The sequence below is a fragment of the Lepisosteus oculatus genome, chromosome 14 (assembly GCF_040954835.1).
Source record: "Lepisosteus oculatus isolate fLepOcu1 chromosome 14, fLepOcu1.hap2, whole genome shotgun sequence".
NCBI lineage: Eukaryota > Metazoa > Chordata > Actinopteri > Semionotiformes > Lepisosteidae > Lepisosteus > Lepisosteus oculatus.
In genome coordinates this window covers 56,944,110-56,955,963 of record NC_090709.1, presented here as the reverse complement: position 1 = coordinate 56,955,963, position 11,854 = coordinate 56,944,110, and the positions used below count along the sequence as shown (strand labels likewise).

The 11,854-nt window shown below is 40.2% G+C and overlaps 1 non-coding gene across 1 annotated transcript; it reads right to left on the bottom strand.

The window, feature by feature from the left end:
• Positions 1-8,286: 8,286 nt before the first annotated feature.
• Positions 8,287-8,359, bottom strand: trnak-uuu (transfer RNA lysine (anticodon UUU)). Its single transcript has one exon. It is a non-coding gene; the product is annotated as a tRNA-Lys (tRNA).
• Between the last annotated feature and the right edge of the window lie 3,495 nt (positions 8,360-11,854).

The window sequence follows — 11,854 nt, the reverse complement described above, 5'->3', positions numbered from 1 at the left end:
AAAGAATTGTGTATCTCAAGAAATTAATAAGATATAATAATATTCGTGTAATTCGTATAATTATATAATGCCAGCGAACCCTTGTTTTTATGTCCACTATAACTACGCTGGGCAAACGCCCAGTTCATCTGGCATTTTCTTTTATGCTGGCGGGCATTCTCCTGGTCTGTGTCTTCTAGGATATAATGCCAGCGAACTCTTGTTTTTATGTCCACTATAACAGACAATCTCCTTTGCTTTTAACCATGAAAATGATTGACTTTATTTCCCTCATGGGATCAATAAAAGTATCTATCATCTGTCTAAACTATGGGACAGAATTCTGGGGTCTCCCCATACCAGAGATTATGGTAGGGCTTCAGAATGGTGATTGGCTGACACCATCTGACACCCCTCTGATTGGAGAAAAAAGACGTGCTGGTTTGCTATACATACAGTACTGTACCAGGAAGAGGATTTCTTTCTTTTCGAAACGTGTATTTTAAAAGTTTAAGAAGTAAAAACCTTACAGCGTACACAGATTTCATCATCTTTGTCTTATGCATAATAATGTTCACCGCTCTGTCTAGCAAATTAATAATAAACTTTATTTTATATAGCGTTTTAAATGAATAAGTAATTAGATTGCTCATAAACCTAATCACTAGCTTTTTCTTTTTATTTAGGCTCAGATTTCAACTATAGATTGTATTATTAATAACCATAATAACAACCAACCAACAAAAACAACCATATAAACATAATACCAACCAAAAACATATCATCCTCAAAATCCACCTCGATTTTCAACTTAAAGCAGTTTAAATAATTTTCGTAGGAGGGCTTGGACAGATTCCAAGTGCATTTTTGCAATTTACGTTGCAATTTAGAGCTTTCTGGCAAGAGGAGACACCCAAATTATAATGTAACATGTCACTGTTTGTGCATGAACAAAGTTATACTGCAATTTTCCTTAGATACGCGAATAAAAAAGAAATTTTTTTGAATCCCCGGCGGAACACACTCTATAAGAATCAGCGCTTTTATACAGTATATCGCTTTTAAACACATATATTTAAACACGCATTTACAATTTAAATCAAAACGTGATTCAAATCAATATAAATGTTTATTTTGTAACGCATAGGTGACTATTCATTGTTATTAAAAAGACTTAAATTCAAACATGTTGTGATATTTAGAAATATAAATTTGTTTAGTGCTAGTGAGGTTTTATTTAATCTCTGACCAAGGGAAACGTTTCATTTTTTCAAAGAAATGTTTGTTAAAAAATAAAGTCATAGTTCCATGGGATTCAATCACAGACCATGTGACATGGGACTCAGGAAACTAACACACAGCGCCACCAGATCTGACAATGCTATAAAAACGCTATAAAATAATGTGACTAGGCACAGAAAAAGTTGACAGCACAGTACAATAATAAATGCTGACCATGACTTTAGAAGCATAAATTACCTTACACTCAATTTAAACACAAGCTGTCTTTAGCCCTCTAAGCTGGTTCATACAGAAATGTAGAGATCCAGGCTCAGAACACACAGCTTCATTAGCGAATACATATGCAGGACAACTAGAGAAGACGTTTTACAGTGGATGGATTTTTAGAAACATCCCATCAGTGAAATCACTGAAGTCAACTCCTAGGTACTATAACTGTCGTGTGGATAGTTTCACAAGAATCAGACAAAGGTTTAAGCATCGCTTGTTCTAGATAAAACTGCAAAAAAAAACAACAACCCATAATGTACTTCTTTGCGTCTCTGTTTGCCCAAATCATATATTCACAACGTGAAATCTAGAAAATAATATTATGTAACCAAAATCCGCAATATGGAAACAGAACCTGTGTAATTGTTGATAGATGATGTACTCGTAACATTTTTACAAGACGAACTTGATATCTCTAATCAATCCACGGCCACATTGTTAAAAGCAGAGTCCCAGCACAAAACGAAACTAAAACGTATACTGTTTCACGCTTCTTATTAGTTGCTCAAAAGTAATTTGAACATATGAAATTCATAATATAAACCTAGAAACATATACGTGAGCAGTATTTATGCACTGTAGTATCGGTGTTAAGACATACAGTGCCTTGCGAAAGTATTCGGCCCCCTTAAACTTTTCAACCTTTTGCCACATTTCAGGCTTCAAACATAAAGATATAAATTTTTTATTTTATGTGAAGAATCACCAACAAGTGGGACACAATTGTGAAGTGGAACGAAAACTATTGGATTTTTGAAACTTTTTTAACTAATAAAAAAATGAAAAGTGGGGCGTGCAAAATTATTCGGCCCCCTTGCGTTAATACTTTGTAGAGCCACCTTTTGCTGCGATTACAGCTGCAAGTCGCTTGGGGTATGTCTCTATCAGTTTTGCACATCGAGAGACTGAAATTCTTGCCCATTCTTCCTTGCAAAACAGCTCGAGCTCAGTGAGGTTGGATGGAGAGCGTTTGTGAACAGCAGTTTTCAGCTCTTTCCACAGATTCTCGATTGGATTCAGGTCTGGACTTTGACTTGGCCATTCAAACACCTGGATACGTTTATTTGTGAACCATTCCTTTGTAGAGTTTGCTGTATGTTTGGGATCATTGTCTTGTTGGAAGATAAATCTCCGTCCCAGTTTCAGGTCTTTTGCAGACTCCAACAGGTTTTCATCCAGAATGGTCCTGTATTTGGCTGCATCCATCTTCCCCTCAATTTTAACCATCTTCCCTGTCCCTGCTGAAGAAAAGCAGGCCCAAACCATGATGCTGCCACCACCATGTTTGACAGTGGGGATGGTGTGTTGAGGGTGATGAGCTGTGTTGCTTTTACGCCAAACATATCGTTTTGCATTGTGGCCAAAAAGTTCGATTTTGGTTTCATCTGACCAGAGCACCTTCTTCCACATGTTTGGGGTGTCTCCCAGGTGGCTTGTGGCAAACTTTAGACGAGACTTTTTATGGATATCTTTGAGAAATGGCTTTCTTCTTGCCACTCTTCCGTAAAGGCCAGATTTGTGCAGTGTAAGACTGATTGTTGTCCTATGGACAGACTCTCCCACCTCAGCTGTAGTTCTCTGCAGTTCATCCAGAGTGATCATGGGCCTCTTGGCTGCATCTCTGATCAGTCTTCTCCTTGTCTGAGCTGAAAGTTTAGAGGGACGGCCAGGTCTTGGTAGATTTGCAGTGGTCTGATACTCCTTCCATTTCAAGATGATCGCTTGCACAGTGCTCCTTGGGATGTTTGAAGCTTGGGAAATCTTTTTGTATCCAAATCCGGCTTTAAACTTCTCCACAACAGTATTACGGACCTGCCTGGTGTGTTCCTTGGTCTTCATGATGCTCTCTGCGCTTTCAACAGAACCTTGAGACTATCACAGAGCAGGTGCATTTATACAGAGACTTGATTACACACAGGTGGATTCTATTTATCACCATCAGTCATTTAGGACAACATTGGATCATTCAGAGATCCTCGCTGAACTTCTGGAGTGAGTTTGCTGCACTGAAAGTAAAGGGGCCGAATAATTTTGCACGCCCCACTTTTCATTTTTTTATTAGTTAAAAAAGTTTCAAAAATCCAATAGATTTCGTTCCACTTCACAATTGTGTCCCACTTGTTGGTGATTCTTCACATAAAATAAAAAATTTATATCTTTATGTTTGAAGCCTGAAATGTGGCAAAAGGTTGAAAAGTTCAAGGGGGCCGAATACTTTCGCAAGGCACTGTACCTCTCAAATACCGTAAATCAAGTTAAAAATATCTCAAGACCGATTCTGGTCATAATGAAACCATGTTTCGTGTGTGTTTTCTTTAAAGTACCGAGACCAGCCATATACTGTATGTTTATGTTCCAAAATTAATATAGTTTATGGCCTTCACACGCGTTGCAGTATGCTCCTATTCTTTTTATGCTCAGCTACTAACATTTCCCTTCAGTGGTAAAATTAGATATGAATATTCAATACTTAAACGGGCACAGTTAAGACATTAAATATACATATACATACTGTATACAGTACAGTTTTCATACGGTAATATGTTTATGTTCCTAAATCAATCTCTTTTACGAGCATGTGAAAGGCATGGTGAATCGATTCTCAAAAATTACTGTACTTTGCATGATTGGAAACAAATGCGTGATTGCGAAATGCTGTGGTGTTACTTTTACAAAGACGGTCAATGAAAAAAAGAATGTTGACCAGGGCAATACTTTGAGTTTACACTTACAGCTTGTCCAAGGTCATTCATTATTAATACTATTAGTAATATCTTCGTTAAAGACTTTGATGGCCACAGCTCAAACATGAAAGGTTGAGCTTTATTAGCTCCACCTTGCGGAAATTCCGGATACTATTATTTTGCTTGTCGTATTATAGGAGAATTTACGGTAACTCGCGGTATTTAGCTTGCGGTAGACTGCGTACAGCGTACCGCAAAATAATGCGGTATCGCCCGCGCATTTTGAATGGCTGCATCTGTAGGCATGGCTATCTTGATCAATGGTCATCCATTGGCGCCTATCTGTCTAGGTAGTGCCAGATGGACATGTGGACTACATTCCTAAGTGTCAGGAGTAAGTGACTCATATCTCACCTTGATCAACCAATCAGGGACTGGTGAGCCGAGTAACCCACGTGGGATTCTGATGCCCATGGAACTTTCAGCCAATGAATGAGCTGAACTTCCTCCAGTTAAAAACAGGCAACACAGAGAGCCTGTAGTGAGATTCGGTGGACTTCTGAGACTTTTCTAATGGGAATCCAAAGAGAATTCCAGGACAAGATGGCCCAGGAGCAGAAGGCTCCCAAGGGCAGGACATTCTCGCAGCGTGCCTCCTGACCATCCTGAGCCTGGACAACCACGGAACGGCCAGTGTGTCCAAGTGCCAGAACTTTCCTCTGTTCTAAGAGTCGAGAGCGGAGGTTGACAGAGAGTAACCAAAGGATCCACCCGAGGTTAGCATCAGCAGCAAGCCTCGTGAACAGGTCGGAACTGTGGACAGCTGAATCACTATTCAGAACTAGCGCTTCATGACTTGCTGGGACCCACAGTCATCTCTTCTCCTGTGCACAAACTTTGCTAGTTAAAGCCAACAATAACTAGTCGGTCAGTGAGCATCAGCAGCGCACCGTCACAAGCAGCACAGCACAGCCTGGCACGGAGCCAGAGAGCCCGCAGGAGATCTGAATCCCCAGAAATTGGATGAGTATTCAACTTCAATGCATTACAGCTCAAGAATTCAATTGTTATCCCAACCAGTTGATATCAATTTAATTCCTAAGAGTTATGTACTTGTTTTGAGTATCTAATGTAGAGGTTGTAACCAAGTTCAATTACGAAACGGTCTTAATGAATGATATACTGAACGTATGTCCTCTTGATATATGTAACTCTTTGTAACTGAATGAATATATATCTTTTGTATTCTGAAAACCGTCACAATAAGATCTGTTATGTTTACATGCATATTTTATGTATTAATAAATGTATCCTCGTGTATTAGTACCTCTGTGTGTGCGTTGTTTGAGTTATATCGCATGGTTTGATTCTAAGGCCATTAAAAGAATCAATTTCGTGATTTACAGCTACAATTAATAATTGTCCTCTTAAGTGCCCAAATACTACATTAGTATAGTGACAAGTATCCCCGCCTGTCACGTGGGAGACCGGGATTCGATTCCCCGCTGGGGAGTAGCTTTTCTTTTACCTCCTTAGAGAAAGGACTGCCTTTCACTTCTCTGTTTTCTTTGACAGCGTCGTGCACCTTTTCATTGCTCTCGCTTTCAGAGCCTCCGCACGGCACACAACTCGACATCAGGACGCGCATTGAAGTGAAAGCAGGGAGCGCTGCGACATGCACTGTGCAGATCCCGCCACACTAAGAGGTGAGTGGGTCTGTTCGACGCACAAAGAACGGTTTGATAAGCGTCAAAGGCAAGTCATTCCGAGTTGGTCGTTTGTGTTTTCCGTTCAGACACGAAATGCTGAAATGATCTCTCGGCTCCTCGGTTGTCATTTCTGCTCCGTAAAGGAATCACAGCACGCGTCGGCTTCCAGCACGCTGGGTCGGGACACGATGCCGGGTGTCGGAGAGATCGATGTCTTCCTCGTTAGTATAGGACCTGTCACGCGGACCTAACTAAAGTTAGGGGGCCTGTCTGGTGTGTAAAACACTTGGTTTCAGCAGTGTAGCTGTTGTATTTGAAATGCTATTGAGCCATGGAGAAGACCCACCTATCGCACTGTGTTACCTGTAGTGTTATCTTCAGAAAATCATTGCAAAATAAAGAAAGGGGCCACAGCCACAGCAAGGTTGTATGAGGTTCGGGGGCCTGTCTGGTGTGTAAAACACTTGGGTACAGCAGTGTGGCTGTAGTATTTGAAATGCTTTTGAGCCATGAAGATGACCCACCTATCCTAGTGTATTACCTGTAGTGTTATTTTAAAAAAATCATTAAAAATAAAGGTTCCACAACCCAAAACAAAGCTGGGAAAAGTCAGAGGACCTGTTTAGTGTGCAAAACACTTGCAGCATTGTGGGTTCTGTGATTTAAATGCTATTGGTTTGTGAACAGAATACCCCTATCCCAGTGCATTGTGCTATATTAAATAAAAGCATGAGAAAAAGAGATTCAGAATGCAAAGCTGTGTCAGTGTTCTGTGTAAAAAATCGGTTTGAACATCATGGGATCTGTTTTTAATAAGCTGCTGAGTAAAGAATATTTTAATCTTCCTGCTGTCAGTAGTATTTTCAATATAGTTGACCCTTACCTGAACGAAAACAGGGCGTAAAAGAAGGGTTTCAGAAATCAAACAAAGCTTTATTCCCGTGCTTACAGTCTGGGTAATTGGAGACTGTGCTGTTCTGCTTCCTGTGGTCATATACGGGTTTTTCGCATGAAGCCGTATTGAATAGTATTTCTCGCGTTGTGAACGTGTGCACACAGCGGTCCCCCGGGTTCCAGTTCGTGCGTAATTACGCATCGATGAAAAACCGGAGGTTTAAAAAAAGATAATTAGCTCACTGATAGTTTGATGTAAAGTCTGTGGAAATATCCATGAGTCGTGGTCTTTAAAATGCTTTTGGTTTGAAGGTGTTCTGTGCTTCCATTGCGGAGATCTGGACAAAAGAATATTCGTGCTTGGTCAAAAAAATGTCATATAAACGAAAAAGTAAAGGCTGAGAAAGCATCCACAATGTATTTTATACACAAAGCAAGTGTTTTTGTAACTCTAAGAGATTTCGTGAAAGCGCTACAGGCGTGCCAAAATCGTTTTCGAACTTCAAGCTAACTTTACCCTGGTGTTTGCCGTCACCCTGCGAGGGAGAAGAGCCATCAATCACCGAGGCAACCACTGAGACAGTTAACATGAAACACGTGAAATGCGAGATGTTGTGATTTTTTTCCCGCTTAAGGCTTCTATCGTTTCTACTCTAACGAGAAAGAACTCTTTATTAGAAGTGAGATTTTAACAAACGTCTCCAAGGTTAACTACGACCTGAACGCATCGCCTTAGACCACCAGCCATCTTGCCTGTGGTACTTATAATGAAGTATGTATTTTATTTCTTTCTACTCGTTGATAAGAAAAAAAGTGAAATCATGTAATTAGGGATATGTCTTTTTTTCATGGGAAAACTAGCCCGAGCAAATGTAAAGTTTAGAGCAACGCTCAATAAAAATGATCAGAAACAGAAAGCGCTTCTTATGTGGATCAGTATATTCCGAAACCACTGGTTCTGCAGAAGAAATAAGAAAAGCCGAACTCAAAGCACTGTGGTGCCATTACGGGTACTCTGTCTGCAGCTGCTTTAAGATCTACTCACACCGTGTTGCCATTAAGGCTACCTAGTTTAAAAAAATCTTATCGTCACCTTTTTGAACGTGATTATTAGACACCCGTTAAATCTCAACCGAGGTTTCTTGAGAGATCGTTCAGCGAGCGAGTATTAAAAAACTACGTCGCTTCCAACCTCTGCTGTCACTGTAAACTCGGACGTGATGTTCTGCAGATGTGCAGTGTGCCTTTCCTCTTGTCGTATTCAAGAGTACTCACTGTGTGAGCTCCTCACTGCGTGTTCTGTACTCTACTGTGATTTAATTTAGATGATTACGTGGAGTAGAGTGACAAGATCTACTTGAACATTTTCGGTTTGTGAAACGAAACACTAAATACACTACTGTAAATACAAGTAATGGACATTTAAAATAACCACAGTACAGCTAGAAGAGTGAAAGATAAAAGACTACTTAGAATGACATTCACAATAGACTTAGGAATGGCACAATCGCCCGAACAGGGACTTGAACCCTGGGCCCTCAGATTAAAAGTCTGATGCGCTACTGACTGAGCTATCCGGGCCCTGAAAGAAAGTCGACACTGTCGGGATCCTCGCAAGTCACGTGTCTCTTGTGCCGAAGAGTAGTCATGCTTGACCCGTCTGGAATGACCACTCACAGACTTTCTCCAGAAGCGACGGCACCACTCCCAGTAGAATGAGTGAGAAATACAGCATGACATGGGTAGTTAAGGGGCTCCCACAACCCATCTTTCCTCACATTACTGTTTTTTTTTATTGGCATTTTGACCTTTTTTCACATTTAATAAAATCTTTTAATCAACAACATTAAAAAGAAAACAAAGAGAAAAAACAAAAGAAAAACATTTTTGGAACAATAATTAAAAAAAAATCTTTCAATGCCTTGGTTGTATACGTGTGCACACCCTTTATAAAGGGAGTTGCAACAGTGCTGAAATGTAAAGAGCATTTCTGTAGAGAAAACAGCATTTTTTCTGCCTTGATGTTAAGCTTAAGGAGCCTGTCTTTTAGAAATTCTATTTCTTAACACCCTGCACAGCCTCCCGACAGACTAACGCATATTTTTGGGAGAAATTGGCTCACACACCGGAAGACACTAACGTTTATTTACGTTAGAGTATGTGAATAACAGTTTAACCGAAAAAGTTTGTAATTGTGATTTTGTTAAAATTTTATAAATCGTCTATCATCAGTAAGTAATTATTAAGAAATTGTTTTATTTCATAAACTATAAGACAATTTAGAGAGTTTATAGGTCATAAACGTCTCTTATGTTCTTTTAACTCTAGCGTTCAGGATCCAAACCCAGGTGCGGACGGTTGTGTTTCTTGAATCTCTTGTAATCATCAAAAGTCGATGTGTAGTCCTTCAGTACTTTCTCGAGTTGTGCCATGGATATTTTATACGATCAATACTTGTCATGCTATTTTGCATTTTCCTTAACAAATGGAAAAAGTTCAAAGTGTGTTTATGGCCGTGCTTCACATCTACACTAGAGCAGTACAGGACACGCAGTGAGGAGTTTGTGAAGCTTTCAGTTTAGTGCGGAGTTCAGAAGGAGGATTCGCTTGCTGAATGATCTCTCAGGAAATAAGGAAGGAAAAATAATCGCATCGAAGCTTCAAGAGACTGGGCACAAATTAATCTGTTATTTTTGCATCCAGTTACATGGGCGACGGTGGTTGATTCCCAGATGGGGGAGTGCTTTTTTTCTACCTCCTTACTCAACTGTCTTTCAATTCTATTTTATTTGAAAGCTTTTTGCATCTTTTAAGTGCTCTTGATTAAACTATGCATAGAAAAACAGCAGTGCTGATGATTTAACGTAAAAGGGTGAAACGACGCCCCAACCACAGGAATGGTAACAGGAAGGATCGTGTTCTTATTTAATATGTCCTTTTGAGATGTCTTGTCAATGCACACAGGCGGTAGAGCTGAATAATTTACTTTTAGTGGTGTTTTTAAACAAAGATGGAACACGTTCTTTCTATACCAGGAAGAAAGGAGCAGACTTTACCTTTAAGAGGCAAAAATGACACCTTATCAAAGCTAATATTAATTAAAATGACATCACAACAAAAGAGTGGAGGCTTGAGTGAATAAAGCCTTGAGTGGAGCCTTGAGCTTTCATTGGACGTCTGTGTCTCCATAACTTTGTAGGTGAGAGAGAGGAGTGTGATAATTTGCAGGTGCTTCTCGGAAGTGCGTTGGTGGTACAGGCGCCTTCCAAATAATTGAGTCAGGTTTGAATCCCAGCCAGTGCAAACCCAAATCTTTTCAAGATAATCTGTGGTCCGCTAACACATCTTTTGAAACACTACAACAGGTAACACCCCGTGTGAAACATCATGTGCATCTGTTAAACCTCTCTACCTACCCGTTCCTCAAAGAGACATGACGAGGGTCTAAAGGGACATTTTGAGCCGTAGAAACATTTTATCATTCTGTACTTTCCTGTGCAGTCAGGCCAGTTCCACATTAACTGCGCCCGACAACGGAGGTCGTTTTGAAAACAACGACAGTAAAGGGACACTGCACGTCTGCAGAACATCACGTCCGAGTTTAAGGACAGCAACATCAGAGATTGGAAGCTAGGGAGTTTCAGGTCTGTGTTTTTATTATAGGTTCAAGAAAATCTGAATACCTTTTCAAGAAGTATTTCAGAATCCCAGTCAAATCCAATACGAATGCCGCATAGATCATTTAGTACATTTAGTATACTGTTTGTCCGTTGAATCAAACACGCCTTATGAAGCATTTCTAAAACAGGAGAGATTGTTATGGAATGCGTCTTCTTGTAAAAATAAAATGCCTTCAAGGGCACTATAAGCAGATGTGCTCTACAGAAGAACTATAGCCAGAGATGTCAAAGAGGTTGAGATTTCACCACGTGAGAGAAAGCATCTCAGAAAACGAAGTTGCGGTCGTTTCCACGCCTTATAAAACCACTAGGTCAAACAACAAGAGCTGAAGAGCCACTGTTGATAGTAACGCGGCCAAGTGCTCTAAGGAGCTGGCTTAAACCTCCAGCCGCGTCAGGAGCATCTGTTGGAGTCGCACTGCTACAGCGTATCTCCTTGTTAAGTATCCCTTTTATTGTTGTTGCTACCTCCAGGCGATGTAAATTTGAACAACATTATTCCCATGTTTACTCAAAGGTGCAGTGGCAAAGTGGTAAGGCGTTGGTTTCCTAAACTGAAGATTGTGGTTTTAAACCCCACCCATGCCTGTCAAAGTCTTCAAAAAAACTTGCAATGTGGGAGTCTCAATAATAAGAGAACATAACTGTTGCCAGTGATTAGTATTGCACAATGCAATTTGTGAGAATTCATGGGTTTTTATGCTGCTTGGACTTCTTTCAAGCCTATGAAGTGACCCCCGTTTTATTTTCATTTTCAAACTTCAGAACCGAATAACAAAGAGGTTTCATGTGTGACAGCATTCTGTTGCAAATACCGTTTCCACGATGTATTCAGCGACGGGAATGAAATATTTTAGTGCTGGCTCAAATGCGAGGAATTTCAGAAAAACCTGGAAAAGCAACGCTTGCAGTAAATGACTACTTTTAAGCGTGTAGTCAGCATGAACAGAACAACGCAATGCTCTGTAAAAACAACCTGAAGCCGCAATTACTCTTTTATCTCGGGCAGTTCATTCCGATACGATGTTTCCGCAGAATAAATGAAATGCCGAACTTGCCGAGCAAGTTTAATACTTGCTTGTGAGCCCTAGATAAATTGGCTGCTGCAATTTCAGCAAGCGGAGTTCTGTTCAGCTGCCTGTAGTACACATTGCTGATTCCTTTTGTGAGGGCACGGGCAATCTTTCAACGATAAGGCTGAGGTGCCTGTCGAAATTGTGTTTCCCTTTCACTGTGTTGTATTTGCCCTACTCGTACAACATCAATTGTGATGTCATCATTGCCCATTGGTTTGTGTCTTGTTGTCATTGTGTATTTTACATTACAGGAACTGAAAGTACTGAACTGAAGGTACTGAAGGTAGGAACTGAAAGTACAGACTGCTTTAATTATAAGA